Source organism: Montipora capricornis, chromosome 13 (genome assembly GCF_036669925.1).
Source record: "Montipora capricornis isolate CH-2021 chromosome 13, ASM3666992v2, whole genome shotgun sequence".
In the NCBI taxonomy this organism is placed as follows: Eukaryota; Metazoa; Cnidaria; class Anthozoa; order Scleractinia; family Acroporidae; genus Montipora; species Montipora capricornis.
Window position 1 is genome coordinate 47,448,173 of NC_090895.1, and position 6,722 is coordinate 47,454,894.

At 35.6% G+C, this 6,722-nt stretch overlaps 1 long non-coding RNA gene across 1 annotated transcript; it reads right to left on the reverse strand.

Moving 5' to 3' along the window:
• Positions 1-4,875: 4,875 nt before the first annotated feature.
• Positions 4,876-6,452, reverse strand: LOC138029952 (uncharacterized). The gene is made up of 3 exons (XR_011127986.1): positions 6,130-6,452; positions 5,827-5,853; positions 4,876-4,902 (listed from the first exon to the last, which is right to left on the reverse strand). It is a non-coding gene; the product is annotated as an uncharacterized lncRNA (long non-coding RNA).
• Between the last annotated feature and the right edge of the window lie 270 nt (positions 6,453-6,722).

Genomic DNA, 6,722 nt, shown 5'->3' on the forward strand with positions numbered 1-6,722 from the left:
AAAATAAAGACTTTCTTTGCATTTGAATATTGTGGTACAAAACTAATTAAAAGTGGTCCACCATTGTCTCTACTCTTATCGACAATGATGTTTGTTATCACAGTGGTCAAACTTTGTTCTGGACTCACTCAGCTGGGCATCGTAAGTCCACAACATTTTGACCACTGCAATGACTAATATAGTTGTTGGTAAGGGTACAGACAACGTTGAACCACTTTTGATTTGTTAAGTTTTTTATATAACACACTTTGTGCTAGTTTTCCTTGTCTGTCAATTGTAATATTAGTCATCTACACTTAATAAGGGAATTACAAGAGTGATTAAAGAATTCACTAAGACAGAAGTTGCAGACTTTAATGGCACAATATTATGAGCGGAAGGAGATTTACAGTGCAAAACAAGGGAATCACCTTACAAGGCACTCACATTTAATTTCCTGTTTTTAGGACAAAAGGGAGTAAAAATCAAAACTACTTAAGCTCACATGTACAGCATTTCTGACAACCTACTGATAAGATATGAAATATACCAGTATTCATGGCACAAAGAGCTATTGTATTTAATTTTTGGTGTCTTTCTGAAAACACTGTATCCACACTTGAAAAAAACTGGCCAGTTCTTTGAAGTTTCAATTCATTTCTATCGCTTCTTTCCTTGGCCACGAACAACAACAATTAGTTTCAGTGCACTTTAATGGTCATTGGCAACAAAACCACAGCATTATTTTGTGGTTTTCATTGCTCCAAGGACTTCTTTTAGTGTTTTGAAGTTTGATTAAAATAGTGTGACACTGCCCCTTTAAGCTCAATATGAAAACGTGTTATTAACCCTTGCCTAATCAAGAATCCCATTAGAATCAGACTGTTGAAAAAAGAAAAAAGCAGGCTTAAATGAAATGTGCAAAATTAAGGAGGCTCGAAAGGGTTTTCAGCTGATTTTGCATCTTTACTGGTTTATATCTCTGCTTCCGTGCAGTGATTTTTCTTCATTTTTTGCATTACATTAATTCAAAACACTTGTCTTTCAAATTAAAAAAAAAGTTTCGAAAAAGTTAGATACACGTTTACAAAAACGAATTATTTCTCTGAAAAACTGGCCTACAGAGATTGTTTTCACCGTCGCGTTTTTTTCAAAAAAGACAACATAATATGTTGATTTTAAGGCTCAAAGAAATGCCTAATATCACTGCCATGATAACGTTATTTTGGAGGAAAATATGTGAGAAATTGTAGGATGGGTACTTAATATCCTGGCCAAATTTCACCTTCATATGATTACCCCAACTGTATCTAAGGACAGAATATGTCTATTTGTTTGAAAAAAGGAGAAACTATTTCGAGCCTCCTTAAACATTTTAATTAATATCAGTTAAAATATAAGTTATAATATATTAACATAATAAGCCTTTTATATTTATAATCAGTAACAGAAGGATGTTACTGATTATAGATATAAAAGACATTTTTTCCCTTTCCGGGCTCATCTTGCTTTTCTGTTGGGAGAAAACATATATACCAGAAAATATGCATTAGAAGTTGCAACAGTAAAAGTTTGTAAATTACTTACATAACACTTGACAACATTGGACTTGATGCAAGAGTACATTAATGTCACAGAATGGTATTGCGTATGAAGTTTGGACAATCAGGCAAACCCAATGCAATACCAGTAATTGACCCAAGGTAATATCCTTAAGTGATATAGTCAAGGTCAAAGGAGGAAACAAATTATTCCAAATTTAATTTTGTAGTATTATCCCAAGTAACATTTTTAGGGTTGTTGTTAGGATTTCTATCAAGAGGATAAAAAACAACATTAGGAGATTATGAAGTTGGGTGATAATTAAACTACATCACTACTTGACTTCCATCAAAATATCTAGAAAATGTTCCTGAATAGATAGCAAAAGTAACTGATCTCTGATATTACTGCTAACCAGGTTTTATTGTATTTATTGGTGTGCACACCAAAGCAATTTATGTATAGTACTGTAGCAATAGAGCGTATTTTCTCGTTGAAAGACAGTTCAACACACACTTTCCGGTTGTGAAACCTGTTTATGGACTCTATTTATTTTATAATCTCATTTTCATAAATGTTGAACTTAATACCTTGTTGTTTGGCTGCCTTCTGCTGAGGCCTGGGACTGGGGGTGGGACACAAAGACTTTTTGTGCCCCCACCCACCCCCTACAGCGATAACACTGTAATTTTTCCATTTCTACATGAAAGTACAATAAAAGTAAAGATTAACCCTTTGACGCCTAAGCCGGCCTGAACCAGCCATACTTAGTATTTTACTCTTTCTAACGCCAGAGTTTTTTTCCTCTGTCCAACACCACACAATTTTATTTGTCAATGGGGAACCCCTGGGAGTGAGTGGGTTCATCACAATGTCCCCATTAATCCTTTAACTCCCAAGCCGGCATGAACCAACCCTACTTAGTGTTTTGCTCTGTCTAACAACAGACGATTCTACTCGTCAATGGCAAATCCCCGGGAATCAACTGCTTGATATTTATATGTTAAGTAAAAACAACTTCATGATACACTTAGTCTTACCTCCTTCCTCACTTGGCCATATGGCCAAAGCCGTCACAAAAGTAACATCCTTTAAAGTGGTGGCATAAGTTATTAATGATGTTAACTGGACCGAGTGGACTCAAATTTGGTATGTAATCATACCAGTGATTAACAAGTTCACACCACCACACTATGGGAGTCCAATTTCTTTCATCACGAGTGTGATAAAAACACAAGGAATTGGATTACTTGAAGTCCTGTTGCCAATTAATAGTATGTATAACAAACAAAAAAGATTAAGTGAATAGGAAAAAGAAATATTCTTTCTCAGTCTATGAGATGTCATAAAAGGAACTTGTTTAAATTCAACTGCCCTCTTGCAGTGTGCACAATGGCACACTTACAGTGCAAATACGCTGTCCTATTAATGCTAAAATCACATTTGAGAAATTTGTAGCTAGGTTTTACGTAACTACATAATGTTTTACCACAATTGCTTGCAATCTCCCAATCTGATTTGCTAATTTCCCGTTGTTGATAAGAGTCAAGACAAATCCACAGGGCCTCCTCACCAAAAATTTAGTATTTCATGGGGAATGTCTGAGATATTAGCCCAGTTATTCTCTGATGACTCCATACAAGCTAGTAACTTCTAAATTTCAGTCAGTTCATGTCAGGAACCAAGTCAAATTTAAAAGGATTTGTATGGAGTCAAATATCAGAGCAAAACGGGACTAGTGTCTGCGAGACAATATCTGCCCCATAATGCTAATTTTTGGGAACCAGGCCTTTCAGACGAATCCTAATGAAGCCCATAATTGCAAAAATTTAGTTTCTGTGACATCACTTTACAACTCTTATGTGATTAAATTTCACTGAGTGCGTGCTCATAGAACGTACTCAATAATAAACTCAGCCCATTTTTTTCCTTCAACTTCGGGTATTTTCTAGGCCATATAATTTTTTTTAAATATTAATTAGGATAGTATGAGAGTATGGAAACGCGGCTGTGACTTTGCACAAATTTTGATTGGTTATGTATTGTAAGACAAGCCTTTTGATTGGCTGGTAGGAAATATGAGCGTGTATCAAGAAAACCTGTTTCAGTCAAGTAAAAAACAAGCATTTTCCTTCATTTGTCGAATTATTTTTGAAAACACTCGGGGGAAGTTGGGAGAATTCTCAACAGTTATGCAAACCATCGACTGTGTCTCTTTATACTTTACAATGCTTCCATTTGACAGTGTTGATTACCTAGATAGCGGGCCATAAAGTTATGTTGCATGCAAGTTATGCTAAATAACGTTTTGTCCAACAAGTGCTAGAACTATTAAAGAACCAACTCTGTTGTTTGAATAGTCAACCATTATTTCTTGAAAAATTTAAACAAAGTAACACTACATAATGAGGACCTCACAGCCAGGTACTTTCTTTCAAAGGTTATCATATAGTTGTCTTAAGCAATGTTTCCGTCGCTTGCTTGCAAATTTTCTTCCATTAACAATCACATTTCGTTGCTCAAGTTGCCTTTCTTTAAAAATGTTAGATAGTTTTCAAAGAATGTTTCTCTGTGACCGAAAGCGGTAAAATTTTGTGCTCTTTTCTCACGGAACGAAAGGGTCTCCGCAGTTTACTAGTAGTTTTGTCACTGGATGTTTGTCACTAATCTTTGTGATATCGTGCGGACAGCTCAGAAAACAACAATTTGGATTAGGTTATTTGTATCATAAATGTTAATATTAAATTTGATGTTTTCGTCATTGTCAATCACTTATTAACTGGAGTAGGTGTGGTAGTCAAAGAAATAATATTATGAAGCTCCATCAACTGCTGCATTAGTGCCTTATTTTTAAAACAATATAAGCCAATTTTATTGCAAGAAAAATTGGTCTTTTGTTGTATTCATTTGTAACATGTTTATTGGCTATTGACTATTTTCATCATTCCATAATGCAATACGTTTTAGGGGGATATTTACATAGAAACAATTCAAGTTATTTACTCTTGGGACTTTCAGTGAACTGAATAACTATTGTTTTAATGCAAATACCCCTCCCAAAATGAAATGAATTATGGGATTGCTGAAAAAAGCTGATTCCCAGACTCATGAATCTCATGATAAAGGTATCTGCTTTTTGAGCAACAATTTGATTTGGCATATAGGCCTTACTTTATACCTAAAGCATATCCAGTGAAATTATGCAATTTACAAAATCAAATGAATTAAGCTTACTCTTTTTCTTTCCTCTGTTGCTGCTTGTTTCTGCAATATAATGAACGTAATCGTCAGATGTTATGACAGGATAATGAGACAAAAATGTAATTTGATCATGTTCATAAAAAAGACACTTGCCATTATTGAGCTTTCGCCTTCTGCCATCTGCAAAATAACGGAGATAAGGATGCAAAATTTAGATTACGGGCCCTGTCAGAAAATACCGGGTTATTTCTGTCATCGCTAGAGCGATGGCATTTCTAGAGACTTAATTGTCCAATCCACTTTCACTTGAGCAAACAAGTTTGACAGGAGGATTATTCAGACCTCTTTCACAATGGCTGCCAAATAAAATATTCTATTGTTTTAATGCTAATAAGCCTTTCTAGCCTTGCTACGACCAGCAAATGTCAGAAGAATATTTCTTTCAAAACAAGGGCAGTAGGTCTAATTAACATAAATACAAAAGAATGTAAAAGTGGTGGCAATTTATGATGTTAAGGTAAACGGTAAAGTCTGCTATGAGCCTAGAAGGCCCATCAGGCCGGCGTTTATCTGCGGTTACTGTAGCATGAAGCGACTAGGAGTACTTCTACTCCCCCCTGGATGGGATGCTAGTCCATCGCAGGGTTACCCCTAGCACTAAATACGCGGGTACCCATTTATACACCTGGGTGGAGAGAGGCACCATGAGAGTAAAGTGTCTTCCCAAGGAAAACACAGCACAATGTCCTCAGCTACAACCCAAACCCGGACCACTCGAAGCGGAGTCTAGCACACTAACCATGAGGCCACCGCGCCACCCAAATAATGATCTTAACTTCTTTTAAAGACCAGTTAAACTATACCTTGCCAAATCCAAAGTCAAACTAAAGACAAATTTAAATAAACACCATAAGGTTAAAGTCAAGGCAGCACATCTAAAGCTCACTTATCCAGTGGACTATATCCTGAAACGACTACATGCAAAAATAAGCGATCATGTTTTATTTGTAACGGAGCCAGAATAGACCACTAAGCTAGAAAATGAATCATCCATAAAATGAGCAGTTTTAGTTTTTTTTGAACGGTCATATAAATTTCACTTGCCATTTCTCCAGTTTCTCTTTCTGTTCTCTGCAATATAATGGAGATAATAATGCGATGTTACATTTAGATCACGGGGTCTCTCAGAAAATCATATAGTACCAGCGTTTCTAAAGACGTAATTGTTAATCAACTTATGTTTGAGCAAACAAGTTTGAAGGGAGGATAATCTAGGAAATGAACAATTTTATCTGCTCTGAAAGACCAGTTAAACAATACCTTACCAAAACCAAAATCAAACGAAAAGGAAATTTGAACAAAAATAATAAGTATTGAGTCACGGCCGCATAACTAAAGCTTACTTACCGGGCGAACCATCTCCAGAAACGACTATGTACAAAAGTGAAAGAAAAATATCTCTTGTTAAATACAGGCAGATTCTATGCAGTGTAAGATTTTAATACAACAACACCATGGAAATAAATCCAGAGCAAAACAAAGGACATAAAAGCTCTAAGAATGTTTTTCTTACCCGTTTCGTTGTCCTGCCCATCAGACTGAATAAATCATTTTTCGTGAGAAAGAAATATTTTGTCAACATTAGTTGTTCATGATTAGTGTTTGAAACGTTAAACCAAAAGAAAGACTGCAGACTGCAGACTGGCTACAAATAGCGCTGATAAACAGTATTCAAGTCTAAGAACCCATTTCAAATAGCGCTGGTGAACAGTATTTAAGTCTAAGAACCCATTTCAAATAGCGCTGATGAACAGTATTTAAGTCTGAGAGTCCATTTTAATACGGTTAGCTTTGAATAAATACTGTTTATCAGCGCTATTTCGCTTGTTCTTCACGACTACAAAATACAGCAAAAAGCAATAATGTGGTTACGAGTCCCTTACCACTTGTCTCCCTGACATGGCTGTTTTTTCTAAATTACAAAAGTACAACACTGGCTT